Genomic DNA, 12,232 nt, shown 5'->3' with positions numbered 1-12,232 from the left:
TAATTAATTAAATTCCGTATCAAGTGAATGAAGAGTATAAGCCTGCTTCTCAAGCGGATGTTTTTAATTGAAAGGAACTATGTTAATAATCTTACATAAAACTATAGAAAGTAGCCTTCAAAATTAGTTACAGCCTACCTCTCCATTCTCCCCCTCCCCCCATATCTCCCCACGTGGTTCCCGGCCCCACCCCACCTGCCTAAGGTGTCACGGGGCGCCCGTTCCAGCCAATCCGCGCCACTGAAGGCGCTATTCAACAAAGCCTCTTGTGCCAGCCGTTGGACTGTTGGTGCCAAGCCTGGAGGGGAGAAGGTGGAGGCCAAGGAGAGCTCTAGTGGAGCATCCTGAGAACATGGAGAGCCAGGGGGTGACTCAGGGGCCCTTCCGGGCCACCAGCCTGTGGAATGAACTGGTCTCCAGTTTTCGATCAGGGATGCCTCTAAGAAAGCACTGGAGGGGCTTTAGAAGGCATAGTCACTGCTTCACTGCCCGCGAAGCCGTAGATTGTCTTCACCAGCAGTTAAAAAACAACGACAACATCAGTGCAGAAGTGACCAGACCACAGGCTGTGAAGCTGCTACGAAAATTCCTCCTGACGCGTGTCATTGAAGACATTAAGGGCGCATGGGGCTCGGAGAAGCTGGAGGATAACAGACAGCTCTTCAGGTTTCCCGCAGCTTCTCCTCTTCTGACTGTGCCTGGCGACCACCCAGAATCAGGGAGACACAACGCTTAGAACATTTCAAGAAAGAAAAGAAGATTCTTTCAGTTATCCGGTTTTTCAGTTACCCTGGCGGAATTCCTGAGGAGCGTGTCCGTCTCACCTGACCTTCCTCACCTGGGCACTTACTCTCCCTTAGGAGGTGTCTGGCAGACTAGCCCAGAAGAATCTGAAGTAATACAGTTACTGGCTATGTATAACGTCCTCGAATGTTAGCTATGTACTCTGGATAACGGTAGCTAGCTAGCATCCAGCATGAAGTCCCTCCAGTACCAGGAAGCATTGTAGTTATTTGTATCCAAGAATTTTTGTTGTTTAAAAGTATGTGATGATATGATTGCATTGGACATTGTGGTGAAAATAATTATTTTTGGCAGTGGTTTAATTTTGTTTATTCCTATATTTAATTACCTTTATAAATAAGTAGATGTTAAAATTGATTAAAATTTAATTAAAAAAAGATTGGGGGGACAAAGAATCTCTCTTAAGTATTGGTTTGATACTAAGTCTATAAGTAATTAACTTAAATAGTGTTTTTTGGAGTCTTAGGAATTAATTGTACTACTCTATACTTATCTTTAAGAAGTATATTTCCATTTAGCCAACGGAATGTAAGCAAAAGCTAGCCCCAGTAAATATTTCAGGGAAAGAGAAATCTTAGTGTATCTTGGCTTGATTAAAAACTATGCAAAGAACAAAATAAATGCATAAATTAAAGAATTAAGTCCTCTATATAGTTATGAAAAAAAGAAACAGGATTACAATAGAAATGGGATATTTATCATATGCTTTTACAGGAAAAAAAACCTGTAAAAGTACAAGTCTCTGTTGATGTTGGAACAAGCTAATTCATGTGTCAACAACAAACATTTATTTATCTATTTAAGTTTTGGAAGGCACTTTATAAATATCTCACTTTATCCTCCAACCACCTTGCAGGGTAGATATTTTATTATTCCCATTTTGTAGAAGAGGAGCAGAAGTTTCAATAATTTTCCAAAGGTCACACATCTAGTCAGTGTTTGAGACTCAATTTCGAATCAGGTATTAATCCAAGGTCTGTGTTCAAGCCAGTATGCCATCTAGGTGCCTTTGATTGACTTCTATCATGGTCAGTCCAGATTTTATGTATTTCAGAAGCTTCTCTACTTGGAAAATAGTAAATTTATCCAGCCTAAAAATATCAGAATAATAACTAATGATGGAAACACAGTCATGAAAAATCTCTTAAAATTCTCCGAAGTATAGCCCCAATCCTTAAAAAATAGATTCAAGAGTACCAGGGCATTAATTACAATAAAACTAAAGTTTCTGTATCAATAGGACCTTTAGCAACATTTAAATGATTAATCCTCACTGGATTCATTCAGTAGGTCCATTTATTTGCTTTGGGAGAATTTTTGGAGTTGACTCACATGGGCTGGACCATTCAGATTCAATTATATTAAAAATCAAGCATTCTTCTTAGGCCAAATTAAATTTGGGGTACACAATATAGTTGGTTAAACCTCTCCTAATATATGTTAGCCTGAAGTATTTTCTTTCATGTCCCATAGAATTTTCAGTTCATAGGCAATTAATACTGAAAACCTGTGAGAAGATTTAAGTCTCTTCTGGAGGAAAAGATCACATTTGCTTGTTAATGTCCCTACTGTGACTATGCTAAAATGAATTAACTCGGTGAGAATAGAAGTCTAGCTCTTAATATTTCATAACAGAAGTACAAAACTTCCAACCTAATGTCTGGTATCTCAAGGGATTCATGGTCCTTTTAATAATGGAAGAATATCAGCACCACAAACTCTTCCTAATAAAAAAAAATCAACCCTGGATTGATTTGGATTTGGCAACAGACAAAGACTTGCTAATTGCTAATATTAAAACAATTAGCAGTTTGAGAATTGGTTTGGTGTTGAGATGTATCACAATGCAGATTTAATCTTTTTTTTTTTTAACTCGTATGGTTCCCTTTTTACTGTGTACTTCTGGTATAAGGGAATTACAAAAAGTACACTATGTAATGTGAATTATAGAAAAAAGAAATTTAATAGAGAATCCAAATATTTGTTTTAAAACATATATTTAAAAAACAAACAACACTGCATAGCAAGACATAGAAATTAGTTTCAAAAGAAGCCTTCTTTGGAGAGGAGATTGTGGTAGAATGGAATAGGAACTAACTGGCATCAGAAAAATGCCAAATCTGAAGTAACACAGTTTACTAGGTATGTACTCTGGATAAATCATTTAATCTCTCTTAGCCTCCATTTCCTTATATGTAAAATGAGGCTAATCTCAGCACCAACTTTAAACGAATGTTCTAAGAATCAAGTGGGATAACATGCATAAAGCATTTTGCATGGATTAAAGTGCTAGTTAAAAGTTAGGTATTATTATTGTATAATTATTATATTATTATTATTAGAGGGAGGGCCTATGTTCAAGTCTCAGTTCTGCTGCTTACTTGCTGAGTGAACTTGAGTAAATCACTATACTTCCTGGGACATTTTTTTACTCATCTATAAAATGAGAGGTTGGACTAAATAATCTCTAAGGGACATTTCAATTATAAACATACAACATGAATCCTGCCTATGTTACTATCTACCTATTTAAAATTAGGCAAGTCAGTTCATTTGCTAAGAGGAAATTTGGGTGAATTCTGACTTTCTAGGTGAAAAGCAAGTCACTAAGAGTCAAAGGGAAGGCTTAGGAACTAAGCAGAGGAACTGAAAAGTTTCTCTGTGCTATGGTGTGAGTTCTGAAGCACTTAGAAGTAGTCAACTGGCAGGAAGTTTCAGCTAAGTGATTTCTAAATGGTGGGAGAAAAAATTTAATTAGCTACCCTCTTTATATTCCTTTGCTTTCATTTTCCTTATCTATGATGTGTTGAGGGTTTAACAATGTGATTGCTCTTTTACTTCAATCTTATAAAATCAACTCTCTTGGCTACATTAATCCTGTATTACTCTTATAGGGGCCATCAGTAGGTATTGTTCACCTGTTTTCTTTTTTTGGGTGTTCAACTTGTACCCCAAAGCTAAATGAATGCCATGAGAGATAGCATGTGAATGAAAACAAAACTTATTTCATATGCTTATCTATCATTCTCATGAGCTCAGCACATTATTTATGGATTATGTCATTTTCTAAAGAACCCTAAGATAATGGGGGTGTATCAGACTGCAATAACTAAAAATAAACTCTACCTAGTCCTCATTATGTAAAAATCTAATGGGTTATAATTATAGTTAATGACAGCCACTGATACTCTTAGGGGTTTCAAACCTCTGACCTATTACTCATAGACATGACTCCTGACTCTGATCTTCCCTGATCTTGGGATACATTTCCTTTATATAACACTGAAGCTCCACATCCCTAGCTGCCCCCCCCCATTCATTTTCTATTTATACAACCAACCACTTAAAGTAATGATGCTTTTAGATCTATATATACCCATTTAGTTAACAAGGCAGAGAAACAATCATAGATATTCATCTTTTAAAGGAAATGCATAAAAATAAAAATACATATAGATTTGCATCACACTGTCCCGCCAATTTATGCAAAATCTGTGGTGAGCAGTAAGCACATATTTATAGGAACTTTGAAGGGAAACACAAGGGGGTGGAAAATCCAGTACTTGGTGCAATTCAGTGCTCTGGTCTAAAGTAAAGGCTTTGGAGTTGCTAATCTCAACTATCTATTTATTGGTCTTTCTTGCTTCTCTGCTGAGCAATCATCTCAGTTTTACTCAAGCACAGTATTAACATCTTCTTCCAACTTTTAATCACCCTAAAAAGGGTATTTAGAGATTGTTACTCATTTATGTGATTCTCTGGAAACCAGGAAATTGCAAAGGTCATCACACTGTCTATATCTGGGTTACACAGACCTCCCCAGTCAATTACTTTGCATACTCAGATGCTGTGCTGTCTGATCTGAAATGGAATTTTCACAAACACAATTCTGGTTGACTATTAAAAGAGGGGAAAAAAACAACCTAGCCAACCCACCAGGATACTAAACGCATACACATCTTTCTAAGATTTTACTTCGCAAGCTAAACTTGAAGTAGAAAGTAGTAGGCCTTTGTAAGAAGCTTTACATCTTTCCAATTCTATGTGGTAAAAGACAAAAAACTTTCACTTGAAGATCTTGGCCAATTAAGTCAATTCTTTCTCCTCCTATTTAGAAATCTCTTAGCTAAAGCCTTTTATCAGCTGACTGCTTCTAAGTGCCAGAGCTTCAACAGGAGAGCTTTTCCCTCCCTTTGCTATGGTTCTATATCTTCTATGGCTTAAATGAGAGTCCTCCCATACTGAGTGATTCACCTGTCACCTAAAAGTAACCACTCCGTCAAATTTTCACTGTCAAACCAATAGTCTTTAATATGGCAAAGGGAGGAGGCTGATTTTATTAGTATAGGATCCTCCCTGGGTTTATTTAATTATGCAGATATGAAACTTGGACAATTTATAGTCTCAGAATTTTGCCACTGTTAAGGAGCTATCAAGTGATTTGGCCATGGTGATATATGAAACCCAGGATTTAAAACAAGGTCTTCCTGACCCCAAGACCATCTCTTTTTTCACTATTCTTTACTACCTCTCCTAAAGGTCATCATTTAAAAATATTTATTTTTAACATTTATTTTCTAAATTTTGAGTTCCATCTTTTTCCCTTCCTCTAGCCTTTCTCCCACCTATTGAGAAGACAAGCAACATGACATAAATTATACATGTGAAGTCATCCAAAACTCATTACATTAGCTATGTTGCAAAAAAGCAAGACAAAATGAAAAAACAGTATGTTTCAACTTGCACACAGTCTTGAACAGTTCTCTTTCTGGAAGTGGAAAATATTTTTTATCATGAGACCTTTGTAATTGTTTGGGATAATTGTATTGGTCAGTGTAACTAAGTCTTTCACAGTTGATCATCTTTATAATATTGCTGTTACTATGTTCTCCTGCTTCTTCTTACTTTACTTTGCATCAGTTCATGTAAATTTTCCCAGGCTTTTTTCTGAAATCATCCCTCTTGTCACTTCTTATAGCACAATAGTATTCTGTCACATATGTGTGTATGTATCTGTATATATACATGCATGCATATCTACATATGTATATGTATATTTGTGTATATGTATATGTTTACATATAAGTTAATATATGTATATATGTGCTGCTAAAATATTTTTGTACATATAGGCCCTTTTCCTTTGATCTTTTTGAGATGAAGACCTAAAATGATATTATGGGGTCAAAGGGTACGCATAGTTCCAAACTGTCCTCCAGAATTATTGGGCCAGGTCACAGTTTCACCAACAGTGCATTAGTGTACTTGTTTTTCGACATCCTCTTCAACATTTATGGTTTGACTTTTCTGTCATATTAGCCAATCTGATAGGTGTGAAGTGGTATCTCAGAGTTTTTTTATATGCATTTTACTTTAGTATGCATTAATTATTTAAAGCATTATTTTCATATGATAATTTATAGCTTTGATTTTTGCTTCTGAAAACTGCCTGTTAATATCCTTTGTCAATTTATCTCTTGGAGAATGACTCTTATTCTTATAAATTTGGTTCAGTTCTTTACACATTTGAGAAATGAGCATAAAGGCCCATATTGCTGAGTAAATAAGCTTTTCAAAGGGGTCCTTCAGCATTATCGTCAGGGCAGAGAGATGAGCATCAAGGATTGCCTTCTTTCATCCAAGAGAAATGTTCTGAGAGATATCTTTAGACTCTTTTGTTTCTCATATAACACCATGTCAGTGCATTGTGCCAGCTCATCTATATAAAATGTATTTTGTCTATTATAATGATTAAGTATAGAAAGAAAGGGATTTGAATTTTTTAATACATAGACAATTTGTTAAAAAAAATATATATATTTTAAATCTATGCCAGAAACTTAAAGGAAAATCAGAGAAAGATGACAACATATAGAATATTATGTTTCAGATAGAATTTAAAATGTCATTGATCTTTGGGGGTTTTTTTTGGCTTTCTTTTCTCATTGGTTCTATCTACCTTTTTATCTTCCTCCCTTCCCCTTTCTCTCTCTCCTTTGGTCCTTTTCTCACCCCTTTTCCTCTATCATCTTTTCCCAACTTCCTTTCCCTATCTCTAAAATATAAACTGGCAGAAGACCAAATCAACAGATGTAGCTAAAAAGACACACACATACATGCTGTAGTGGAACGTGGCTGGCACATAGTATTTGATTTGCTATTTCTTAGTTACCCCTAAGCAAATCCTGTTTTTCTCTCTCTTCTGCTGTGTAGATAATTGTTTGGGTTGGAAGAAGCAAGGCCCAGATGGCTCCATGATGCTAAAATGCAATATAAGGTAGCTTTCCTGGATAATGTAAAGAAACACTGATGAAACACCACTACAGGATATTTGAGCAACTTCTCAGAAAAGAGGGGATTAAATTTCTTGTCTTGGCATGAGCAGAAGGGCGGGCAGCAATTGTAAAAGCAATCAGTAAAGCCTTTGAATGCCTTGGCCTTCCATCATGGAATCCTGCCAGCCAAACAGGACTATTGCTCTCAGAGGGCCTGTCTGGGATGCACCTGCTATGAGAAAACTTCAGGATGATAGACATAGGGTGTATCAGCATTAAGGAAAAAGCATTAGCACCAAGCAGTATATAAATTGTTGAAGCAAGTGGTATGATCTCAGAACCTATTATTAAATATGGAATATAACATTGAAGGGAGATAATAAAATCAGATAAAAGCCTGGAGAAACCAGTGGGAGTAAAAAGTAAATCAGCTAGATACAGCTATGTTTCTGTATGTATCTGTATGTATTCTCTATGTATCTGTCATGAGACAGGAAGAGTGATAGCTGGGTCTATAGAATTAATTGGTCAACTTTTGGTAGGTATGAATAGATTTTGAAGAATTGACAGAGTCTTTATTATTTACTGTCAACCAGGTGATAGAGTGCTGGACTTGGAAATCTTGTGTTCAAATTCTGCTTCATATTCTTATTAGCTTTGTGACCTATAGAAAGTAATTTATTATCTCTTGGCTTCAGTTTTATCATCTGTGAAATAGCTTTAAAGACAGCACCTACTTCAAATAGTTGCTGTGGTAATCAAAGGAAATAATATGTAAAGAACTTTGCAAATCTTAAGGTGCTGCATACATGCTACTTATTATTAAGAAAAATAAATAATAAACATCATTTAAAAGGTTCTTGGTGAAGAGTTTAAAAGTCAGATAAAAAATATTCAGCACCTAACAGAAGGACTTTCCAATAATTTTAGATGGTTTGTAAGGGAATTGATTTTTTAAATGTCAGAGAAATGTTAAGATCATTCTTTTATCTGAGATTTTGAAGAAGTCAGCTCAATAGTGATGGGAGAGTCAAGAATGTAATTCTGATTATGGGACCAAAAATCACACAGTTGGAAGGGACCTCAAAATCTCTTTAATCTAAAATTTACTGTATTTAACCAAAAGATCCCACTACAATTCTATCCATCCTTTGCTTGAAACTGTCTGGTGAGGAGGAAGGGCTCATGAACAACTCTAGTTATAAACAGGTCTTTCCTTATATCCTACTGACATAAGTCTCTCTGAAATCTCCTCACACTGGTTTTAGTTGTCCCTTCTGGGTCAAGAAAAAGCAAGTTTAATCTCTTTGCCTTGACAACCCCACAAAACTACATGATAAGGATCATGTACTAAGTCTCCGTAAGGATGAATATCAAAAGATTTTCTTATGGTATACTCTCCAGGTCTATTACCATCCTGTTAATTTTGATGAGGGGGAAAAATGAAACATCTAAAGAGACAAATATAATTGCCTAGGAAACTATTGTGCCTTGATTGACAAGGGCACATTGCAAGGATAGAAATGAGAGCCTGCAAATGATAAGAAATACAAAATAAATGCTAAGGATGATGATTCTTGGCCACTTCAAAGTATACATGATTTCATTAGTGTAGGTTTTCCCTCCACGATCTAGAAGACTGAGTTGGTCTGACAAAAGCAAATCATTTGTAACTAACTTTCTGAACATGGTGCTGTTGATCTTTGGATGATAATCATGGGGCCATTCATTGCTGAACTCCTAGCAGAAGTACATTGCTTTTAGTAAGCACAACCAAAACTTGCATTCAACTGTCATATCTTGTGAGAACCCAGGTCAATTTTCTGCTGCAATGAAGGCATGAGAGTAAGACTTCAGTGGGGAACAAATGTGAAGAAGAGTATTTTTCAAGTTGGGAGCAATTATAATAGCAAATACTTACATATCAATTTAGTATTTGCAAAGAACTTTACATACATTATCCCATTTCAGTCTCATAACAATCTTGTGGGATGAGATTTAACCCTATTTTTACAGATTAGGAAGATTAGGCTCAGAGGTTAAGTCCCCAAATTCTCACAGGCAACAATAACTGAGAAAGTATAAGGATTCAAACCCATGCACTCCCAATTTCAAGTCAAATGTTCTGTCTTACACAGCCCTTCTTATTTTTCAGTTGTGTTCTACTATTGGTGACCTTATGGACCATACTGTTCATGAAATTTTCTAGGCATAGATATTGGAGTGGATTTGTCATTTCCTCCTCCACTGGATTAAGGAAAACCAAGATTAAGGAAAAAGAGGTTAAATAACTTTCAGAGGGTCACATTGCTAGGAAGTGTTTGAGGCCTTATTTGAATTCAGGTCTTCCTGCCTCTAGGCCCAACATTCTATCTGCTGAATCATCTAGCTACCTCCTTGTAATAGTAATGGATTTTAAAGATACCCCTGTATTGGCTTGGTTTTTGGGTTGAGTGTTGAAACCCAGAGCTTGTGAATCCCACTTGTGGGATGGACTTGTTGACATAAAAAGAGAGGGCTGAACTGGGAGAAGCTGGTGCCTTGGATTTAGAGAGGAGGCCCAAGCAGAAAGAGGCACAAGAACTTTTGAGAGTAGCATCATGGAGGCAGAGAGAGAAAGGATGGCTGAGGGCAAATTGGAGCAGCCCAGGACTTTTGAGAGCTGCCATCTGGAGCTGCCAACGACTGAGGACACATGGCTGTGATGCTGTATTTTGTCTGTCTGTTTTGATGTTGTTTTGCCAGATTTGTCCGCTGGTGAAGGACAGTGCTGCTGTTGCAGAGGGCCTGGAAACTTGCTGTTGGTTCAGAAGCCCTGAAGGAGGATTTTCTTATTCTATGTTTACAGAAATCCTGGAAAAGGGTCTTGCTGATATTTTCAGGGGTGCTGAGACTGTTCTGCAGGCAGAGAGTGAATTGATGAGGACACTGGGAATGTATCTTGTGGCCTTGTTAAGCTTTGTCTCCCCAGGAACAGAGATTGCTGAGAACTTGCTTTGGGTCAAGATGAAGAAAGGACCTCTCTTTGAGTATTAAATGATGTGATGATATCTTAACCTTGCTGTAGCTCAGGGGTAGATGGCCTTTGTGCTCTCCACTGCCCCTTTTGATAAGGTGCTTGGCATTAACTGATGATATTTGTAATTCAGTTGTGATCCAGGAGTGGGAAACTTGAAATTTTGTGCTCTGTGATTGACCAAATGAATATACTTTGTTTATGATTAGAAACTAATCTTAATCTCCATTTGAGAAGAGAGACTTTGTGATTGACTAAATTAATGTACTGGCCAGGGGTGGAGTCATACTTGGAAATTATTGAATTACACTTGGTGAATGCTGTATTTTGATTTTCTCTGTTCTGTGAATGTTTTGCCTTAATTTATCTCTGAATAAAATAGAGAGTTACTATGCTGGTATTCTGAACCTTGGAAGTTGCTTTGCTTGGCATTACACTCCTAAGCAAATAGAAGTTGTGACTTTTCCATACAGCCACATTTTAATTCAGGTCTTCCTTACTTTAGGTCCAGCATTCTATCCACTGAGCCATCTAGTTGCCCTAACAAGACACTACTTCTAAATAAAAGAAAAAGAAAGAAATTAACCTACTCTTTGGGATAGACTGGACCATGGTAACAGATGACAGAGAGAAAACAGAACTAAGTCTGGTTTTTATTCAGTTTTCTTTAGAAAAAAGAATGATTGTAAAAACATCAGAGCAAAGCCCAGACCTATAAGGTCTCACTTGAGGATCTCAGGAAGCCAAACCTATATGGGAATAGGCCCTGGGACCTCCACCATTCATTTGGCCAAGGTGCAAAGAATAGAGACTCCTATTTAAATTAAGAAGGACCTAAAACCCCACATAGCTAAAGGGATAACAAGAATAGCCCTAGATTGTGTCAGTAAGTTCAAATTACATTAGAAGAACTTGAATATATGATTGCTTAAACCCTATCAGGGATGAATGAAGAATCATTAATGATGAGAAGTTGCCTCAGGTCTAGGGTCAGGCCAAAAAAATTTTTTTTCTAAAAAAACAAAGAGATTAGGTTTGCAAACTCTAGTGAGTTTGACATTAAGTTTTGAGAAAATTCTAAAATAAGTTGTTTAAAGGGATAGTTTATGACAACTTAATAAAAAAAATATCACTAAAAATCTCCATAGTTTCACTGACAACAAACCATGTCAGTGTAAATCGAATTTTCTCTCCTAATCTTAAAATTGGCAATTCAGATAATTAAAGGATGATTGGATGAGCAATCCAGAGGAATGTCATAACTGTGACATTTCTGTATGTTAGCAAGAGAATTCATCAAGTATCGCACAGGGAAAAATATGGAGAGATTTGAACCAGATAAGAGTATAATTATATGGATTCATAACTAATTGACCGGACTCATCGTGGGTGGTCAATCAGCAAATATTTATTAAACTCCTATCTCACAGATACTATACTAAGTGCTGCTGACACAAAGAAAGACAAAAACACAATCCCTGCACTCAAGAAGCATGCATTCCATTGAGGGGAACAATATACAAATGACCATGTACATACAAAATATGGAAAGTAGAAATGAAAGGTAATCTCAAAGTTTTCTGTTTACAATTCTGCTGGTTCCATCCTGTTCTGTCTAATATTTTCATTACTGACTTTGATGAAGACAGAGGTGACATTCTTACTATATTTGCAGGTATCAAGAAATTAAATAAATTTGTATTTTCAATGAAAGAATTAACACCTAATGAAACTGAAAACCTAGAACTGGGAAGTATATAGTAAGATAAAATAGAAAAATAATAGACATTCTTACACTTGGTTTCTGAAAACTAGTTGAACAAGTACAAGATGGAGAAGAGAATTATATATTCAAAAGAGCTGGAGAGTTGGGTATTAAAAGCTTAATGTGTGTAAAAAAAACTGCAGTGGGATCCCAGATTGTACAAATAGGAATATTGTGTTATGGCCAGAACCAGGAAACCACTTTTTTGAAGTACATTAACAAGCCGGAGCGTATCCAGAGGAGCACAAAAGGATGACGATGATAGAACTCTAGATATTACTGAGACAACTAACTGGTGATTGTTAGCCTACAGAAGAAAGTGTGTGTGTGTGTGTGTGTGTGTGTGTGTGTGTGTGTGTGTGTGTGTGTGTG

This window comes from Petaurus breviceps, unplaced genomic scaffold (assembly GCF_028583685.1).
Source record: "Petaurus breviceps papuanus isolate PSGF00001 unplaced genomic scaffold, PetGlider_PUasm1.0 90625, whole genome shotgun sequence".
NCBI classification, from domain to species: domain Eukaryota; kingdom Metazoa; phylum Chordata; class Mammalia; order Diprotodontia; family Petauridae; genus Petaurus; species Petaurus breviceps.
This window is presented reverse-complemented; position numbering follows the sequence as displayed.